Source organism: Mauremys mutica, chromosome 2 (genome assembly GCF_020497125.1).
Source record: "Mauremys mutica isolate MM-2020 ecotype Southern chromosome 2, ASM2049712v1, whole genome shotgun sequence".
Lineage (NCBI taxonomy): Eukaryota > Metazoa > Chordata > Testudines > Geoemydidae > Mauremys > Mauremys mutica.
In genome coordinates, this window is record NC_059073.1 from 166722040 (window position 1) to 166744144 (window position 22105).

General features: G+C 47.4%; 1 pseudogene; it reads right to left on the reverse strand.

Annotated features, from left to right (window-relative positions):
- Positions 1–815: 815 nt before the first annotated feature.
- Positions 816–22105, reverse strand: part of LOC123363231 — a 31013-nt pseudogene continuing 9723 nt past the window's right edge.

Below are 22105 nucleotides of genomic sequence, written 5' to 3' on the forward strand. Positions count from 1 at the left end.
TGTATCTCACACAGCACTTGAGTATAGTTATCAAACAAGCAGAAATTTATTTAACAACCGATAGAGATTTAAACAAACAAACGTCACTGATGGAAACCAACTGTTACCAACTAAACAAAATCAGAAAATGCAACCTACACTTTTTAATAGTTACCTTTCGTATCTAAGTAGATTCACACCTCACACTTCAGTCAATTTCACTGATTGCTAGTCATTAGGAATTAGTCACTGGTCATTAGGAATCTCCTTGGTGAATGGACCCAGAGTGTTTTTCTCCACCCTGTTATGAACTGAATCAGTCTTTTGTCTTAATTCACAGAAAGGACGATCTCCTCATTCTCATATTGTCCTTGTCACTTCCACAGGTTTTCGATGTCTATAATTTGTCTTTGATGGTTTTCCATTGGCTTTTCTGGGTTTGTACAAAGGTTGACAATGGAGCAATATATCACATAACTGGCTAGCAAGGGACAGGTGCCAATTCCCTCCCACTGGAATGGGCCGTCCCCACCAAGACCTATGATTGGGGTGACTCACTTTCACAACAATACCATATGGGCATAAATTTCCATGTACTTACATTACTCCTTCAATATAACTCAAGACACACCTCTCGCAGTGATTCGGATTGTCAATAATTTACAAGCTTTCAGTAGAGATCTCACTGCTATGCTTCCTGGATAAATATCATAAAAGCAGTGTATTAGGTGTGGGGAGTTTGTCAGGACTGAGACAGGAGTTGCTTGTGAAGAACAGTGACCCCTTTGCCAATTGGCACCAATGAGCTTTTGTCACAGATGCACTGAGCTATACACTCACACCCTGATAGAATAGAAAGGCCAACACAAAAAACAGAGAAAGGAACAATAAGATACTAAAATGACAATGGCTGGAACTCTCCATTTCTCTCAGTCTTTGCATTCATGGGCACTAAGAGCTGTAGCTACAGTTGAGGAACCAGGTGAGTGGACAGCTGGCTCAGCCCTCCATACCAGTAACTTTCTCACACATAGGGAGATGGGTCAAAATTGGAATTGATGTTAAGGCTGTGTCTACACTTCAAACACTGGAAATATTCTTCTGACAACCTAACACTGTCTACACTGGGGTTCAGGTCACATTAACTACTTCTCTCAGTGGAGAGGACTTTTCACACCCCTGAGAGATGTGGCTACGCCAACACAGCTTTTCAACATCGACCAGCCTTTAGCTGGCTTATTGACATGAAAGGCAATGGATTTGAGTCTTTTTCTTTATATCGATGGTTGATGAGTGCAGCTGTCCTACCTACTGGACACATCCTGGGAGAGATGTCAGGCCTTTCCTTTGCAAATTAGAAAAGTGGGGAAGACAGTTACCCTTACAGTCTAAGTTGGTAAAAATGTATACAACTTGTCACCTCGAGTAGCTTTCCTTTGAATAGAAATTGACTTCAAAACTAAATAAAATCAATTCTATTTGAAAACACAAAATATTAAAATGTATACTGGGCCAATATTCTCTTATACACACTTTCTCACACACATTCTCCCACCCCAAACTTTGGAGTTAGGTTTTCTACCAGAACTCCTTATACTACATGGGGTAAATTAAATCAAATTAACTTTTCAAGATTAGCCACCATTTCCTGTACGACTAACAAAACAAAACAAAAAAAGACACCTTTCAGTTTTCCAAAATACTTCAGATTATCACATATTTAGTCTCTTCTTCTTTAATCAATAACTTCACCAATAATCTCATTTTAATAGATGATAAAAACATATTCAAAGATCACAAATTCTTATCATATATGTTAGTTTTCTTTTAATGCCCATTGCCAACAACTGAACCTTGGCTCAAGTTGTGGTTTGTCCCAACCACTTCTGTGAGTTCATATATCTCAGGATCTTCTGCAGTATGTGTTGGTGGAAGGGGTCTCCTACGTGGGAATATTTGCATCATGAGGAAAAATACCTCTCGTGTCACACTTTTAATCTTTCAAAGTGGGAGAAGATAGAGGAGAAGTGATGTAAATGCATAAAAACACAAGAGAGAACTGTCTGGTCTACACTAAAGACATTTATCGGTATAACTATATTACTCAATTTGTGAAAAATCCACACCACCGAGCAATGTAGTTACATAGCCCTAACTCCCTGTGTAGATAGCGATACATCAGCAGCAGAACTTCTCCTGCCAAAAGAGCCACTGCCGCTTGCGAGGGTTGGACTAATCAAGTCCGATGGGAGAAATCTCTCCCATTGGCTGAAAGCAGCTGTAATAGCAGCGCTACAGCAGCACAGCTACATTGGTGCAGCTGTACCAACATCAGCTTTATTGTGTAGCCATAGCATCAGACACAAAACCATAGAATCAGAACTCAACATGCGAGTATCCGGAAGTCTGAAATTGGAGCCTGATACATTCATTGTCTCATTGGTTACCATCATTTCTACAGCCTTGAAGTCCTTGTTACCCAATCAGGCAGCGAGTTTGGGATCCACGGGGAAGGAATGTCCTTTGAAGCACTCTCTCTTTGGATCCAAATGGTGAAGGATGATTGTTCTCAATGTAACCTGGCATCCTTTGGAACTGTAATCAGTGACACTGAACTAGGAAATGGAATTGTACAAACAATTTTCCTTGGGTCATTGGTCACCACAGCTTCCTTTACTGGGGTAGAAACCAAGAACTAGGTGTGGACACTTTCAGCCCCAGCTCTTTCCAAATCCTTGGCCTTGGTTAGGGTAAATTTACACTTCTCCGAAGTAGAATTCTTTACAAAACCACTCCAAATCTCAGCAGTGTTAGTGAGGCTTACCAAAACATGCCCAGCTTTTCTTTAATTTGGTGGCACAGTTCCAGGCAAGGGACTGGATACAGAGCTGGATCACAATCTTCATTAGTGACCAGAGCTGGAGTGTCTATTAAAAAATAGCTATTTTTCTGCAGCTATTAGCTTTCCAAAATTGATTTGATTCAATATACATTTTAGCACCTACAAAGGATAAATTCAACAAAACTCCACTTCTATTTCCTCAACATCTGCATCATGAAGGGCAGCATCTCTGATACAATAAGATTAGCTAGAAAAGATCTTCTGTAGGGCCTGGGTTACAAAGGCTTTGGAACCAAATACATGGGCATTGTGCCTAGTTGAAAAATCACTTACCATGGAATTTTCTCCCCAGATCATCTGGGACAATATTGACTTAAACAATTGAACTACACTGTGATCATATGCACTTCCTTCAGTTAGTTGGGGTTTCGCTGTTGTTCACCATTTCTGAGTAGAGATTTTAAAATCACTGCTGTTTCTTTGTTAGCCTGTCCAGTAAATTGGAGAGTTCTCTAATGCACACAGAACTGCACTTCGACCTTCTCCATGACATCATGCAGGGATGGGGAAAAAGCAAAGCAAAGCAAAGCTGAAGTGAGAAATGATGACTTTGGCAAATAGTCATTTGTCTTAAATTCTCCAATATATCTCAGCTACATCCTATCAAACTCAACTAATATCCAACTGAGTGACCAAACAGCCTTCAGGAAAGATTGAAACCCACATCACAGAGAGATAAAATACATAACAATGAAAGTGTGGAGTGAAACTCCAGAGCAGTTTATATCTGATTATTGAGAATCAGAACAAGAGATTTCTCCTTATCACTTTTTCCTCTGATCCAGTCAAACCAGCTTCACTGAGCACTATCTCAATAGTCAGTTATGCTATTTACCAAATTTTTAGTATCCTAGCATCACCATAATGGGGGACAGAACAGCCACCTTGCCAGAAGTGGCTTTATCAACAGATGGAACCTGGGATTTAAACTCCAAATGATCACACTGTGTTTGGGATCCATTGAAATTCCCCTTTCAGGCCTTTGATACTTTCATCTCCAGTCATAGCGACTCTGGTAAAGGATTAAAGAAGTCAAAGCATCATCTCCAAGCACAGACAGCTGAGAACTCTTCCTCACAGGACACTTTGAGAAGTGGATGGATAGAATGTGATGATGATAACCTCTGCATGGCTCAGAGAAAAGGTAACAGTTCTGCAGTGATGGGGAAGGAGGGAATCTCTGTGTCTCCCCATCTCCTTCCAGTGTCACAGAGGCTGAAATTACACTTTTTTTCCTGCCCCTGCTCCTCTTCATTTAAATATAATTTGAAAAATTCCCATTATATCTGCTCTTCAGCACAACCCAGAGCAATGTGAGAACAACGGGCAATGATACAATCTGTATCACTGTTGACTAACAATAATTTTGAAATAGGAAGAATAGTATAAATGTGATGCTCCCTGGTTCCTGATAGGAAGGGCACACTAGAATTACTCATGGGATAATGGAGTTGATAGAAAGGACAAATGGGTCCACCTCAAAAGAGGGCAAACTGCAAAAGGCAAAAATGGGCCACTCATCTGGTCAAACTGAGGGATAACCATGATGCAAACAGTTCAAACAACAGTTTAAATATTACTATGTGGGAATCAGGAAAATTATTAGAGAAAAAAAAGTATTGATAGCCCTAGAGGTATTTATGTTGTTGATCTCCCTTGCTGATTCTCTGATGACTAACATGGGCTAAGTGCCCACAGAAGGTTTTCCCACATTCAGTGCATTTATTGGGTCTCCCACCGGTGTGCATTTTCTGATGTTTAGAAAGGCCTGAGCTGCTAGTGAAGGTTTTCCCACACTCACTGCCTTCATCGGGCCTCTCCCCTGTGTGGATTCTCTGATGGGTAAGAAGGTTTGAGCTGCGATTGAAGGTTTTCCCACACTCACTGCATTCATAGGGCCTCTCCCCTGTGTGGATTCTCCGATGCCTAATAAGGTGTGAATTGCGACTGAAGGTTTCCCCGCACTCACTGCATTCATAGGGCCTCTCACCTGTGTGGATTCTCTGATGCCTAATAAGGACTGAGCTGCGCCTGAATTTTCCCCACACTCACTGAATTCATAGGGCCTCTCCCCTGTGTGGATTCTCTGATGTTCGGAAAGGGCTGAGCTGTCAGCGAAGCATTTTCTACACTCACAGCATTCATAGGGCCTCTCCCCTGTGTGGATTCTCTGATGAGTAAGAAGGTTTGAGCTGCGATTGAAGGTTTTCCCACACTCACTGCATTCATAGGGCCTCTCCCCTGTGTGGATTCTCCAATGCCTAATAAGGTGTGAACTGCGACTGAATTTTTCCCCACACTCACTGCATTCATAGGGCCTCTCACCTGTGTGGATTCTCTGATGTTGATAAAGGCCTGAGCTGCTAGGGAAGCTTTTCCCGCACTCACTGCATTCATAGGGCCTCTTCCCTGGGTGGATTCTGTGATGCTTTATAAGGATGGAGTAATCCCAATCTCACTGGGATTTTTCCCAATCTCACTGCATGTATTTTTTCTCTTTCCGCTGAGGATTTCCTGTTGTGTTGTGGTTTCCTTGAGGTCCTTCTGAGTTTCCTGACAGGAAATACATTTATGCACTTTCTCCCCTGGCCGCTTTCCCTGCTCTCTTTCTGGTCTGTGCTGAATGTCATGGGATTTTTCCTTCTTACGACTCCAGGACACATTCCTTTTCGATCTTTGCGATAATGCTCTGTGTTTATCCACTTGCTCAACAGTCTCCTGCTGAGAATTCTGATCCTCTTTCTCACATACCATTGCGTCACCTGCTGTGATAGAGACAGAAACCTCAAACAGGGATGGAAAGGGGAAGGCCAAACCAATACAAGTACTGGAGAGAGGTCAAATAAAAATCAGGAACTGAACTCCCCCAAGTTCTTCCCCAAACAGGAGAGAGGAGGGGATCAATTCAGGCTTCACATCCCATCCAAATTCACTGGGGGAAAGGAGGAAGCTACTGTCTGGTGTCTGCAAGGGTCTACAGGAAGCCATGAGCTATATTTACCCTAAGGATACGACCCCTCCTAGGGACAATATTGAACTGAGAGACCTTCCAAGGGCATTGTAGGGCATCCCAGATGTTTCCTTCAGGCACTTACAGATTCTGAGTTGGTTAAATCTTTCCTCACCTGTGCAGGGAGCTCTCAGGATCTCTCTTTCCTCTGAACCTTGGAGGTCTGGGACCCATGGCTCTTCCCGTTTTTCCAGCTGGGAGATCACATCAGGTTGGGAAATTGGAAACCCTGTTCAGATGAAAGAAAACAAAGGAGGTCACTTGATTTCATAAGACTTTCATAAAAAAACACCCTATTAATTTAACTTCAGTGCTTAGTGTGAGCTGGTGTGCCTGGGGCAGTCCACACTGAAAATGCCAGGGTCAGGGCAGGTTGAAAAAGGGAGAGCAGATGCTCCCAAAACTGGTGGTTAACACTGAAGTTAAACTCAACGACCAGTCACAAACTGCATCTGATCCCACACACGGGTTATCGAGAAGCTGAAAAAAGAAATCACACAACCCCTTTTATTGCATTCCAGTTCTCCGACTCCCAATCAGCACGTAGGTCCCGTACAGTGAGAGGTTATTTAAAAACAAATACAAAATGTTTTTCTGACTCCAAAAGGTCAGCCACATTACAAGATCACTATAGTTTTGGATCTTACCCAAAAGACCACACTGCCGGCCAATCCTTTAGCATGGAAAGACAAGACAGGACACGACACAAAAAAAGTTGTTAAATGGGAAAACAGTGAGATGCATTCATAAATCTATATATCAAGTTATTAGCAGTATTGTTGAGTTGTTGGCTTGAAAGTCCGTCTGGAACACATCCACAGGTTGGATGGGTCATTCAGTCCTTTGTTCCAGGCTTCATTTTGTAGAGAAGTTGCTCCAGAGGTAGGAAGAGGGATTGAAGACAAAATGGAGATGATGCAGTTGCCCTTTATATTCCTTTTCCCATGTGGCTTGTACTTCCTGTGTCCCAAACAGAAGCTTCACAGCACATGGCATGGAAAAGCCTCGGAGGTCTCAGCACACAGACATACGCCTGCATGTCTTGCTGACAAAATAGGTTTATGCCCTTGATCAGGGATGGGCAAACTACGGCCCACGGGCCACATCCAGCCCACAGGCCCGTCCTGCCCGGTCCCTGAGCTCCCAGCTGGGGAGTTTAGCCCCTCCCCCACAGCCACGCCACTGCGCGGGCAGTGCTCCTGCGGGGCGGGGCTGTGCGCTCCTGCTGGGCAGTGTGTCTGGCTCTGCGTGGTCCAAGTCGCTGCCAGACACGCTGCTCTTAGCAGCATGGTAAGGAGGTGGGGGCGTTGGATAAGGAGCAGGGAGTCCCGGGGGGGCAGTCAGGGAACAGTTGGATGGGGCGGAGGTTCTGGGGGAACGGGGGATAGATAGATGTGGGAGTCCCAGGGGTCTGTCAGTGGGCAGGGGGGTGGATAGAGGTCAGGGCATTCAGGGGACAGGTAGCAGCGGGGTTGGGTAGGGGTGGGGTCCTGGGAGGGCAGTTATCACAATTCCATACAGTGTCACACTTGGTTAGGGAGGGTGGTCTCTGGAGGGGGCGGTCAGGGGACAAGGAGCAGGGGGGGTTGGATTGCTCGGGGATTCTGAGGGGGGCAGACAGGGGGCGGTAAGTGGGAGGGGGCGGATAGGGGTTGGGGCCAGGGTGTTTGGGGACCCCAATGTGGCCCTCGGGCTAAAAAGTTTGCCCACCCCTGCCCTTGATCCTTTCCATGGTCTCACTGTACAGGTGATGGGCCATCAAATAACCTAGGCAGCGCTGATGCCAATACGTCTCACCCAGAAACACTGCACAAGTCTGGAAATACAGATATACTCTACAAATCTATAACCCACAATACAAAGGTGATACAAACATAGGAACAAAATTATCATACTTGGAAAAACATAACATTTTCACTGACACCTTACATGACATATCTAGCATGAGTCATTTCAATTGTATCAAATTGGTATTGATAATAAAAAAAATAATATAAAATGTCTCACAATTCCATAGTGTCACACTTAGTAAAGCGGTGAATTCCCAGGACACATTCCTTTTCGATCTTTGTGATAATGCTCTGTGTTTATCCACTTGCTCAACAGTCTCCTGCTGAGAATTCTGATCCTCTTTCTCACATACCATTGCATCACCTACTGTAATAGAGACAGAAACCTGAAACAAGGATGGAAAGGGGAAGGCCAAACCAATACAAGTACTGGAGAGAGGTCAAATAAAAATCAGGAACTGAACTCCCCCAAGTTCTTCCCCAAACAGGAGAGAGGAGGGGATCAATTCAGGCTTCACATCCCATCCAAATTCACTGGGGGAAAGGAGGAAGCTACTGTCTGGTGTCTGCAAGGGTCTACAGGAAGCCATGTATAAAGCCTCATTCAAACACCGCAGTCAATCAATGCAGTTGTAGATAAATCTCTGCATTATGCATTTTTGTATAACTTGTATAGCACTTTATATTGAACCTTGGTAGTATGTTATAGCGAGCCCCTAAGGTAGTATAATTAAGGTAAAAGAAAAATGTGTTTTTGCTAGAAGTAGAATAATATCTTCCCCCCACTTGGTAATCAGTTGCCCTGTTGAATGAATGAGGGGTGAATGAGGAAGGCGTGGAAGGCAGCACTTCCAGACAGCTGCAACCCTTGGAGAGGGGCTGGGAGCCAGACAAAGGATTCATATTACAAATAAGGCACAAATAGTCAACAGTGAGGATGATTCACCACAGGAACAAGCTACCAAGGAAAGTGGTGGATTCGCCATCTCCTGATGTCATTTAATGAAGACTAGATGCCTTTCTGGAATGTGTTTGCCCCAAAAGTAGCTATTGTGTCATACAGGAGGCCTGTGATATGCAGGAGGTCAGATTAGATGCTCCAATGGTCGCTTCTGGCCATAAAGTTGACTAATTTCTGAAAAACTGAGTGTAGCATTGGGAGCAGCGTCTGATGTTTTCCTGTCTATCCGGCTTGCTTCCTAGAATGAATGCTCCTTGAATGGGATTGTTGCCGGCTCAAAGAGCCCGAGGCGGAGCAACAGCAGGGTTCGTTGCCCGGTGTGCGTCGCACTAATTATCACACCAGGGTGGAGAAGCAAAACCAGGTTTATTTGAGCCCAAAGAAAGGTGCCAGGGAGAAAAGCATTCTCAAATCCTGCACACCCGCGCGCAGGCGGGGTCCCAGCATTTATACCCCCCTTGTTTGTGTAAGCCTTTTGTTCGGTTTTCCCCCTCACCCCTCCCTTCCCAACAGCAGTTACATTAGGCATTACATTTCAGCGTGTTAGAAAAAGTTCTCATCCACAAGCTTATCTTTGGCCTTCACAGCATAAACGCATACAGATTTTCCTCCCCCCTCTCCCCCTCCTCCCCGCCGCTTCTGCTGTTTCAAACTCCTGCATCTGCAAGCTGAAACAGCTGACAGTTACACATTTTGCTTGCAGTCTGTTAGCATCTTAGGCTGGTTAAAGTTCACAGCATGGAAGATCTCTGGTTCACTCAGGCCTGCAGTCACAACTTTGGTTTACTCAGGTCTAGTGACACCAACAGGATGATCCACAGGGAGTAGCTCAAACCTCCAAAGTGTCTGGGCAGGGGCAGGACATTAGCACAGCAAGGGAGGGGTGTGGCAGTGACATCACAAATGCCTTTTCCAGGACCTCAGACTATTGGTCAAAGGTGGTGGGGAGGTGGTGACCTCACAGAGAGATGCTGACATCAGCCAGGCAGGAGAGGGGTGAAGGGCCAGGGCTTTGCTTCAGCAAGTCTCCTTCTCCAGGTCTCTCTTTGAGGACTGAGAGCGTATTCAGGTTCACGGACGTCAGCTCCAGGAGGGAGCTCTTTCGAGTTTTCTTCTTCCCTTTTAGTGATTTTACTAGAAAACAGCCATCCCTGTTTAGAAGGTAAGAGCCTCCTTGAGGTTTGAAACCTGTTCAGTCTGATCCATCTGGTGACAGTTGAATTCTAGGCATGAAAAAAACGAGCTTAAGGAGGCAGAATTTTATTCCACACCTGGGATTTTGTCCCTCAAAATCACTGGGGACATTAGGATTTGTCCTTTTTGTTTCACCTTTTCCTCCATCCCTCCCCCCTCCTTTCTCTTCGTCTCTTGCTTCTTTTGTCCTTTCATCTGTTCCCCTCCCAACACCAGGAGGTGTGTGTGTGGGTGTGTGAGTGTGCTGCAGGGGAGTGCTCGGCAGCTCCCACTGTGGGAGGTCCACCCAAAATATCGGGATGAAATAGTGCTCGGGCAGTGATCCCCACCGGTAACCTGGGCCATCCTTTGGGCTCTCTGGTGAGAACCCTCAGCCTCCCGTCCCCAGTCTCTATCATGATTGGCTAAGCAGGGGGTTATTGACAGGGAGGAGACTCAGGTCCTTGTTGTTCTCTTTTAAGACCAAGTAAATAAGTCATAACCAGTCATATGTTTGATGAATTTTGCTGCTTCTCTGCATTAATTGTCTCTGAGCAGTTCATGATTCTCTCTAACATTGCAGTTCTCCTCAAATACTTGCTGAATAATTACTGTGCACTGTTGTTGGTCTGGAGCTCATCTGAGAGCACTTTACTCAGGTCATTCAATGTCTGAAATTCAAGATCCGATGTCAAGTATCAGAGGGGTAGCCGTGTTAGTCTGGTTCTGTAGAAGCAGCAAAGAATCCTGTGGCACCTTATAGACTAACAGACGTTTTGCAGCATGAGCTTTCGTGGGTGAATACCCACTTCTTCGGATGCAAGATCCGATGGTTAGTTTGAAAATCAGGGCACATGGGTCCTACTCCCAACTCTGCCACTGGTTGGCTGTGTGACCTAAGATAAGTCACTTCTCCTTTCTCAGCCTTAGTTTCTCCCTCTTTCACGTAGGGATAATAATGATCCGCTCCTACCTACCTCAACACACTCACTGTCTCTCCCCACACACAAACAGTCTCTATCCTGCCACGCACACGGCAGTTGAAAAGCAGCTGGCAATCTAGTAGGATGCCCATGGAACAATGGGATAGAGAAACCTGCATCATGTGATGCTGTACCAGCCCGTGAGGCATTGCAAACCCTTCCCAAAGCACCCTGCAGCCAGTTGCACAGTGGAATAGCTACCCACAGTGCACTGCTGTCTGTGGCCAACCCAAAACTGCTAGAATGGATGTGCTCTGGTGACACAAGGGGCATAGTTTGGACATTCAATAGCTGTTTAATTAAAACACGTTAATAAAGCAGCAATGTCAGGGGGTTGGTGGCGCCTTTCTTTCCTCACCCTGGAGTAAACTCAGCTTTTTATTCCATCCCTGATGTGTCATGGGATAACAGACGACTGAACGTGGACAGAGGGGGTCTCAGGGGAGGGGCAGAGGTTGGAGCAGTGGGCAGGGCAGGTCTCGGGGGAGGGGGCAGAGAGGTGGGGGCAGCAGGCAGACCATGGGGTAGGGGGAGGAGAGGAGCGAGTGGAAGGTGGACCAGCAGGCCTCAGCCAAAGAGCAGGGGTGGGAAGTGGCCAAATGGGAGTGAGGGCGGAGCACAGGTGGGGCCTCGGAGGGAGGAGAACAAGGGAAGGGGGTGGAGCGGGTGGGCAGCACCACGGTCTGGGCAGGGGCCGCCCACAGGATTCAGGGGGCCTGGGGCAAAACAATTTCAGGGGCCCCTTCCAGAAAAAAAAGTTGCAATACAATAGAATCCTGTATTCTCCTGGGGGCCCTGCAGGGCCTGGGGCAAATTGCTCCACCTGCCCCCCCTCTGGGCGGCCCTGCCCTCAGCCTCTCCTCGTAAGTCCCCTGCCCCGTAATCATTTTTGTTGCCCTCCCCTAGACTCTCTCCAAGAGTGGTGGGGCCATGGCCATCTAAACCCCCTGTTCCAGCACCCCTGACACAGAGCTAAGCAGGCAGCAGTGTGTGTGTGCGTGTGCGACAAAGAGTGCTGAGCTGAGCTGAGCCAGTGAGAGAAGGGGGGCTGATGTCAGGGCTGTCCCCTGCCTCCAGACTGGTTGCTTCCAGCAGCTGTCTGAGCTTAGAGACAGTGTGCAACACACTCACTCTTCCGCAACACACACACTGTCTCTCCCCCCCCCACACACACACGAGAGGTGTGGGTGGTGGGCAGGGTTGGTCTCAGGGGAGAGGTCACAGAGATGAGGGGGTGGGAAGGGCAGGTCTCAGGACAGGGGCAGAGAGGTGTGGGTGGTGGGCAGGTCAGGGGAGGGGCAGAGAGGAGCAAGTGGTGGGCAGAGCTGGTCTTAGGGGAGGGGGCAGAGAGGTGTGGGCAGGGGGGGTCTCAGGGGAGGGCTCAGAGAGGTGTGGGCGATGGGCAGGGTGAGTCTCAGGGGACGGGGCAGAGAGCTGTGGGCAGCAGGCAGACCTTGGAGTAGGGAGTGGAGAGGCACGAGGAGGCCTTGGGGGAGGAGAGGAGCAAGCGAAAACTTGATGCAATGCTCCAGATGTGGCCTCACCAGTGCTGACTAGAGGAGAATAATCACTTCCCTCGATCTGCTGGCAATGCTCCTCCTAATCCAGCCCAATATGACCAGTTACCCATATTGAATGCAGACACAGCAATATCTGATACATTGGTGCCTGTCCATTCAGGAGGTTATTTCCCACCTATTCATAAATAATGAAGCTGCTCTAAGTGGAGGGGAGTGAGCTGTCCTGTCCGTGTAGTTAACCCATCTCCCCGAGAGGTGGTAACTATGTCAGTGGGGGGAAGCTATGCTGGTGTGTGTGCAAGCTGTGGTGTCTACATGTGTACATAAAGTTTAATCAAACCGCATTTTTAAACCCCTGTGGTCTGGGAATAGAAAAGGAGCTAGCTGAGGCAGAGCCCGTCTTTCAAAATCCTTAAGATCACTGACTTGCCTATGCAAATATCATGGGCATATAGCTCAGTGGTAGAGTGTATAACTGCAGATCAAGTGGTATTTGGTTCAAATCCAAGTGCCCCCTCCCAAACCTGTTCCCTCAATAAAAATAGTTCCATTTCCAGTATGTTCAGGAGCTCCACTAAATAAGCATCCTTGAATGGGACACTTTCAATGTTTTCCTGTGCAAATGCATAAAAACCTAGCAAACATGTCCCCCAGCTGAAATCAGTTCCAATCCTCTGTCTAGGTTTGTTTTCATCAATGAAACAAAGGCACATGAAGACACATTTGCAGGTCCATGGCCTCTATGGGCTACAATGTGCAGAAGAAGAAGAACCACATCCACTTGGTTGGCATGGACTAGTCTGTATTACATTTGGTAAGTAAGTTGCCATTGGGACTGAAAACTCTACTGGAGGTGGACAGGAGCCTGTTACAAAACTAAAATAACCAAGATTTACCAAACTCCCTGTTACACATTCAATCCTCTGTTTGTGCACATGGCATCAAATGGGGCTCTAATAAATGGCAACCTTCCTTTAACACAGATCCTTGTTCCTTGCGACTTTCAGATACATTCGAATGGCAGCTGTTTAGAGGTCATGTGCTGCTAGTTCATGAGTAGCAGCAGAGTCTCTGTATGTTACCAACCGTAGAGCTGGGTGTGTCTGCATCCAAGTAACTGCAGAGTCAGTGTAGTACCAGACAGTTAATTGCACAGTCTCCCTTTCTGGTCTCATTGATCATTTGGATAGAAACAGCAACGGTTTGGTGAGTTTTGTTTGTTTTTTCTCCCTTCGTTTTCTCCTAAGGAATGTGTGATCTTGAGCATGATAGTTTAAGTTCCCTGTGGGTCAGGAAAATTCCATCTCCTTGAAATAGCTGGGGAAGTGACCTGTTTGTATAAACTAGAATAAAGGAGCTTTTGTAAAGCAGTTTCATCTTTAAATATGCAGGATAAAAATAGTAAACAGTAAATTCCACAGCCAGAGACCAGACCAGGATCAATGGATGGGGCCAGGTTCAATTAATTACAAAAGAAACAAACTCTTGGGAAGTAGCTGTAATTTGTCCCCAAACCTTTCCTTGTTCTCATATGCTATCAGGGATTCTCTTCTAGAGGGCAGAGTTAAGGTTATCTGGGCATGTACCCTCACTCTGTATTCCCTGTTTCTCCAGAGTTTGAGTTTTACTGAACTCGATGTTCTGGAAGGTAAGAGATATTCACAGTCAAAGTTAACTCTCTTTTAACAAAGGTTTTGTTAGTTGCAAATAATGAGACTAATCCCTCACTGCGGTAATTCGACTGACTTCAGCGTACTCTTTCCCCATTTCTAGTTCCAAAAAAATAAGCAAATTAAAACAACCTTGAGACCTAAAATGCTGTGAGAAAATGGAAATTTTAGTAGCTCAAATAATTCAGTTTCTTCTGTGTCTTGTGTGTGTGTAAATGGCACAACACATTAATTTATAAGCACATCTTTCTTAACTTCTTTAAATATTCTGTAGTACATTGACTAGCTCAAGTGGGTTGTTCAATGCAGTGAGGTTTTCATGCATTGCCCAAAACATATTTTTCTTAGTATGTAAATTTACACAACTCATTGAACACAAAATTGTGTATTTCATGCTGTGAACTGTGTTGCTGGCACAAATAAATAGCTTTATTTTTTCTCTCTCTCTCTGTGAGGCACAACAAAATAATTTAGTGATGCTGAAAACATTCCCTTCTACTCCAGAACTGCCTTGGAATCACCTTCCCTTTGTAGATTAATCTGCCCCTGAGTCTCTACGAGGGAAATATAGTTTCTATGAAAAAAACACAATTTTTTAATTAAAGGGACTGAAACAGAATAGCCACATGATGGCGACACATCAGGAATGCAAACCAAGAAGTTCCTGGTTTGCACATTGATGGTGACAAGGGATTGAACTCGACTCCCCTCTTTATTGCAGCCTAGATCTTGTGTCCATGTTTAGGTGGTTTTCACCTAAACGTTCAAGCAGCTCACAGCAATGTCCCGAGCTCCCCAAGTCCCACTGACAGCTGAGCACTTCCTGCCTACTCAGCCGAGCCCAGACAGTGGGTGGGGGGTGAGTTGTACCCAAATAACTGACAGAGACAAGCAAGGAGCAAAGAAATGTTTGCTTCGGTCACTAGGTCTGTGTTTCTATTGCTCGTTTGCTCTCTCCCCTTCCCTGATAAGGAGCAACGGTAAGAGAGGAAGAGGTTAAAACATGTGCTAGGTGGTGACTGGGTTTGGATGACAAATTTAAAACCATCTCAGCGCCATCAGATTCTCACCTTTCACTCACACTTCATTAATAACAGTTTCCCTGAACTATTTTGCTGTGATTATTTCAATGGCTCCTACACCGATACCTGCTGTCCCATCTGGCTGGTTAATTGCACTATTTGGAACCTGCTCCTAAAATTTCACCCTTCCTGGGAGCAAGATTCAGAACTGCCAAAGGAAACCCCATTGGGTTTCAAGGGCAGCCCAGGCAGGGTGGCAAGGGGACAGCACAGGGGTCTCAGAGCTTCTTTTTCCTCACAGAGAGAAGGTTAAGGGGGGGGGCTACTAGTTATGACTCCTGGGTTCTAGTCCTGGCTGTGGGAGGAAAGGGGTGTTTAGTGGATTAGAGTTGGGGGCTTAGGAATCAAAGAGGAAACATCTTCCTTTTTCAGCTTCAATGCACATTGAACAAGAACATGGCTTCTCATCTCTTAGGTTTCAGAGCAGCCATGTTAGTCTGTATCCTCAAAAAGAACAGGAGTACGTGTGGCACCATAGAGACTAACACATTTCTTAGGTTCTGTTGCCATCATGTTTCCATTTCATTTCACTTCTTATTGTTAAAAGGTTTGGGTACTTTGCACAGAAACATCATTTCCTTGGGAGGGATGGAGAAGTGGAAGCTGCATTAATTTAATCCTCTGAAAAATAGATAAGGATTAAAATATTCCCCAGACAGCTCAGTCCCAACAGTCCTCCCTTGCTGCTGCCAGTGAAGCTCAGTTCTGTCCCACGGCCTCAAGAACTGCTGGACCTGATGTGAAGTAAATGTAGGGGTGACTCTGCCTGCCTAGACTGTTCTGTAGAAAAATTCAGACACACACCATGTCTGGTGAAGGAGAGACAGATGTGTTGTTTGATTGTTTTTCTCATTTTAAATTTACTTGATCAATCTGATGGCAAAAATATTTGTACGAGACCATGAAAAAAAGAAGAAACCATGAAAATACCCATGGGAGAAAGGGGGCTTCTGAGAGCCAGGGTAGATATGGAGATTTTTATGAAAGGGGGAGAGGCCACAGTAGGGCCTTTAGCTGGAGCAAAGGGGGAGGGTTTTTTGTGCAGTTTCATTTTAACCAGCCTCACATCCTGTAGTCCCTACTTCCCCACCCCAACAACATCTGACCTAGCGCCTCCCCACTGGCAAAGCCACCTCTGACTCCTGAGACAGCCCCACTGGACTGGCCCTCCAGATCCCCCAGCACTCCCTCTCCTAGCTGGATCCCCTGGCAGCCAGAGCTCTCCGCAGAACTGCTGTGGTTTCTCCCGTGGGTCTCTGGTCAAGGACGGCTACCGACTACGCCTGAGAATGCAGCTGAGAAATGACTCACCCTTCTCTAGATTCTCACCTGTGGGCTCTGAGAAGCAGGATGGGGCCTGTATGATAAAGTCCATGTAACATTACCCTCTCATCCCAGCCCTGGTATGTCACCAGTAGCCTGCTGTCCCTGGGTAGCAGCCAAGGATGTTTCCCACCATTCAGGAGACCCCAGCCTGGGACTAAAGTCAGCTTCAGGCTTCTCCTCTCTCCCTTCTTGGAATCAAGTTCATGTTTTTGCCAAGAGTTAAAGCAGCCCAAACCCCCAGAGTCTGGATTAATGTCACAAGTTCCCAGTGTCTCCATGGAAGAGAATTTATTAAATCCCAGATGAGTGGGGTTAAATCAGTTCTCAGCCTGAGTCCTTTGCTCTTAATTCTGAGGAAATTGTACCTTCATGGGGCCATTTCCCGCCTCTCTTTCCTAGGGAAGCACAATTTTCCTTGCACAGACACAGGAACAGCAAGATCTTTCTCTGTCCCTTGTGCAAAGCAGGGGGCCAAATTCCATGGAAACAATGGACAAGCAGGGGGCCCTGGGCACATCCAGCCCTGGCCGTGAGATGTTCCCTCCCCTCTTTCTTTATGCCCCTGTTGTTATTTCATGGATTGTCTGGGATGGGGGAAAAGCTGAGTTCACTCCAGGTGGAGGGGGAAAGAACCCTGAAAATCTCAGGACCCAACCCCCGCTACCAGGATCACTGAGGTGCTGGGAATCTGCATGGGAAAGGGACAGTGTGAATTGTCAAGGTGTGGAATGAATAACAATCTACAACTAGATCCACCTCATTAACCACTGACGCAGGCTAATCCTGCTGCAGATAGAAGGGAAACTGGGAGTGATTCTTTGCTGTTCAGCCATGGAAACAGTGACCCAATTGCACCGCAGTGAATGTGCTGGGGAAAGCTGGACTTCATAGGCAGGTGGAAAGAGCAGATCCTAGAAACACTTGGAGCTCCCCACAGCATTTCTGCTACCAGGGTCAGGTGTTGAGTGACTCACAGTGCCCCCCCGACACATTTCCTTCCAGCAGGGGGTGCAGCACCCCCCACCCAATGCTGGGGAGAGGGCTGAGAGTATCTCTGCACCCTGAGTCCAGGGCACCCACTCTCTCTGCCCCACACATAGAATCTGGCCCTGCTGCAAAGTGACCTCTAAGAACCAGCAGCCTCCAGGACAGCAGGTTTGGCCTCAGAGCAGGGAATGTGTCCCCCATGCTGCCTTTAGGCCACTGGGTGCTCTGGAAACAGGAGGGCTCTGAGTATAACCTATAGCGTACATGACCCTCCTGGGGATGTAGCTCAGTGGAAGAGCACATGCTTTGCATGTATGAGGTCGTGGGTTCAATCTCCAGCTTCTTTTCACCCTGCTGCTTTGCTCATGACCAGAGGGGATGTCTCCCTGCAGGAATTTCAGTCCTGCTCAGTGAGGGGTAAGTGCCAATTGCATGGAAGTTCTGGGGGGGTTTCTGCTCCTAAGTCTCCTCTGTACATTTAAGATTCCCACAAGCTGTGCTGCTTGGGACAAGGGTGGATGAGAAGAGAGAATCCTCCAGCACTGGAAAGGAAGTTCCCATCTGCACAGACTGAGAGGCAAAGACTAGACTTATTTCTTGTCTGGGCCCAATATTTTCATCTGGTATAGCCCTTGTTCCAGCTCAGGTGATAGCTAGGGGATGTCTCGTGACTGCTTGTTTGTTCAGTTCCACCCCCTTATACAGCTTTGGTACAAGGCAGGAATTTTTTGTCTCTCTCCTGAGGAAGAGCCCCAGGTTTAAGATGGATTCCTGTACCAGGTGACATGGTCACATGTCCTGTGAGACCCCCCCAAGCCTTCATTCTTCCTGGCCTGACTCACAGATGGTGCAGGACAGAGCCATCTACAGTCAATTGTCCTGGTTAATGGGAGCCATCAAGAGTCCAAACCACTATTAATGGCCCACACTTTGCATCATTACACCAGGACCTCAGAGTTATAGTTCATATGTCTAGTTTCAGATGCAGGAATGATCAGTTCATACAAATAGGATGAACACACTCAGTAGATTATAAGCTTTGTAATGATACCTTACAAGAGACCTTTTGCATGAAGCATAGTCCAGTCACTTTATATTCACACTCATTAGCATATTTTCATAAAACCCTATGGAGTGCAACGTCACAGCAGGGAAAGAGTTTTACTGCAGCACCTGGAAGCAGTTGAGTTTCATGTTCAGGCTGTGGTATGAGTTCCTCCAGGTTTCTCCTAAGCACACAGGGACCTTCAAGGGTGCTCTCGATACAGGAATGGCCCTTACATGATAAAGTGATGGGGATTGCATTTTCCTTTTTTATTTCTGTATTTCCAATGACATTTCTGTTTGTGATTTCGTTTTGCTTTGTATAACTGTGTTTTCTCCTGGATTTGATATTTAATGAAAAAAAGAATAAGGCCTCAGGGCGTTGGATGGAGGAGCAGGCTGGGCCTAGGATTGCTACGAGAGCGAGAGTAGCACGTTTTCTGTATAGTTTCCTGCCCTCATTTTCATGACCAGTTTCTCTTCTGCACAAAATTTGCCTCTTTTCAAATGTGAGCCTGGCTAGCTCAGACTTTTAATCTGAGGGTCAAGGGTTCAAGTCCCTGGTGAGGTAAAGAAACACTTTCCCCCTGTGATATCCCCAAAAATGTTTTGAAGGACTCTCCTTGACTTCAGCTTCGCCTTTTCAGGACATGGCCTTTCCTAGGAAGGGCCCTTTACTGCCTGGGACTGAAGGTGCTACTGCCTCACCTGTCCACTGGCCTCACAGTCTGGCGGAAGACAGGCCTCTAGGCCTGCAGCAAAGTCCGTGCGCTGACTTTTTGAGCAAATGCTGGGCTGGCCAGACAGGCATGTTCCCACTGAGTCCTCCCTGCCAGAAAAAAAGGTCCCCACAGACAGGGGCGGCTCCAGGCCCCAGGGACAGCAAGCCGCAGGGGGTGCTCTGCCGGTCGCTGCGAGGGTGGCAGGCAGTCTGCTTTCGGCGGCATGCTTGCGAAGGGTCCGCTGAACCTGCGACTTCGGCGGACCTCCCGCATGCAAGCCGCTGAAGGCAACCTGCCTGCCATGCTTGGGGCGGCAAAATGCCTAGAGCCGCCCCTGCCCACGGAGTCCTCCCTGCTGGAAGTCTACAGTAATCAACAGGTGCTCTGCTGGTCCCATGGTGTAAGGGCAGCACTCAGGACTTTGAATCCTGCAATCTGAGTTGAAGTCTCAGTGGAATCTGAGAACAATTCCTGTGCCACAAACCCTGCTGGGTCTTCCAAGGCTCTGTCTTGCTTTCTCAAAGGCCATGAAAGCCACTACAAAAGGTTTTTTTCTCCTGCTGATAATAGCTCACCTTAACTGATCACTCTCGTTATAGTGTGTATGGCAACACCCAATTTTTCAGTTCTCTGTGTGTGTGTATATATATATATATATATATATATATATATATCTTCCTGCTGTATTTTCCACTGCATGCATCCAATGAAGTTGGTTTTAGACCAGGAAAGCTTATGCTCAAATAAATGTGTTAGTTTCTAAGGTGCCACAAGTACTCCTTGTTCTTTTTGCAGATAAATTAATGGAGGTTAAGTCCATGAATGGCTATGAGCCAGGATGGGTAAGGAATGGTATCCCTAGCCTCTGTTTGTCACAGGGTGGAGATGGATGGCAGGAGAGAGATGACTTGATCATTACCTGTTAGGTTCACTCCTTCTGGGGCACCTGGCATTGGCCACTGTTGGCAGATAGGATGCGGGGTTGGATGGACCTTTGGTCTGACCAAGTATGGCCATTCTTACGTTCTTATGAAGGAAGGGGCAGAGCCCTGCAACAGAGTTTCTGTAGTGTAGTGGTTATCACGTTTGCCTAATGCACACAAGGTTCTTGGTTCAAAGCCAGGCAGAAACATGCTGGCTTATTTTTCCCAGCTCCTCCTGGCCTGTCCCTGCTGTTGTAGGAGCAGCAGTGATTTCTATGCTCAGAGGTCTGTTATACTTCCCCTGCTCCCACTTTTGTCTCCTCTCCCTCTCTGAATGCCTGTGAAGTGGCTTTTCCCCTCCCGCTCCCTCCTGGAATGCTCGTGGGATGAATGGGCTGGTTGAAGAGCAGAAGAGCTCCCAGGTAGACAAGGTGTGTGGGACGCTAATTAGGCTGCACTCACACACCCAGAGCATGGACACTGCCCAAGGTGGAGTGTGACCAACCAGATGCAGCCAAGTCATCTCTAGTCACAGGCCATGAGGTGCAGGCCCTTAAAAGGGGAAGGGGCCCTGTGCTCAGGGGAGCACTCACAAGCTTGTACCTCCAGTGAATGCCCTTTGCCCGGACCGCCTGGCCAGTGGTTCTCTGCATTGTATTTCATTGTGTCTCAGGAAGACTTACCTTCATCGCACCATCCATAGCTGCGCTGTGGGACACTTACCTTGCAGAATCCTGACATCTCCAGTGCCGTGCCTGTCCTAGGAGCGTGAGTATGCGAGTGTGATACCCCCTCCCCACCCGCTTATTTTGAGCTTAGCTGTCAGTATAACAAACGTGCTGCTTTCTGCCAAACTCTGGTTGGTCATTACTCCTTCCTATGCTTACTAGCCAGCCCAATTTTGGGTAACACCTGCGATAAACTCAACCCCTGCAGGACAGAGGTTGGTGAAATGAGCTGAGAAAAAGCCTTGGCATCAGCAGGGGAAAGCTAGAGGATCTGGGCCACTCACCTTTTGAAGCCTTGTGGTTTGGTCTCCTCTGCCCTGGGAGGTTGTCCTATGGCGGCCGGCTCTTCCTGCTGCCTCCTCTGTGTGACTTGCCAAAGGAGGAAGTGAGGCGGGAATGGGGCAAAAGAGGAAAGTCGAGCTGAGGAAGGCAGGGCAGAAGCTAAGCACCTCAGTGCAGCTAAGTGGGGTTAGTAGAGGGTCACCATTCGTTCTGCAAAGCCGGGGGAGGTGCGGTTGGCTGCTGGGAGGTAGAATCCTGTGCCTGCCTCTTGGCTTCCCAGGGATGGCTACTTGCAGCCCAGGAGAAGGACAGTTCTGGGTGAAAGAAAGACAAGCAAAGCTCTAGGAGGAAATTTGGGTGCGGGGTGCAGGCTCTGTGCTGGGGGAGGGGGTTGGGGTACAGGCGGGGTGGCGCTTACCCCGGGCACTGCAGCTCCCAAAGTGACCGGTACACACAACCCTCCGGCAGCAGCTCCTAGGTGGGCGGAGCCAGGGGTCTCCGTGTGCCGCTGCCTGCAGGCGCCGCCCCCAGAGCTCCCATTGGCTGCAGTTCCTGGCCAATGGGTGCTGCGGAGTTGGTACTCAGGGCAGGGGCAGCGCATGGAGACACTCCCCCCACCCCAGGGGATGCTGGGACATGCCGGCCATTTCTGGGAGCGGCACAGAGAGACGGAGGCAGAGTGGGCCGGGAGCCACCTCAGTGCTGCTGGCACATCTCTGCACACCCATGGGGGAGGGGAGCAGAGAGCCTCCATGTGCTGCCTGGGGTAGGGGCAGTGCACAGAGCTGCCTCCCCTCCCGGGTCTATTACAGGAGTGGGTGGGTGGGGTCTTTTGGCCTGCAAGGTGCAGCAGGTCGGACTAGATGATCACATTGGTCCCTTCTGACCTTAAAGGCTCTGAGTCTAAAAGGGAGAGGGAAGTAAAGGGGAAAAAAATAAAAAATAAACCAAACATTGTAATACCAAGACGACTCCACCTGCTCATTGTATAGCCCTGCCCCTTTCTTCCTCCACTGGGTGTTG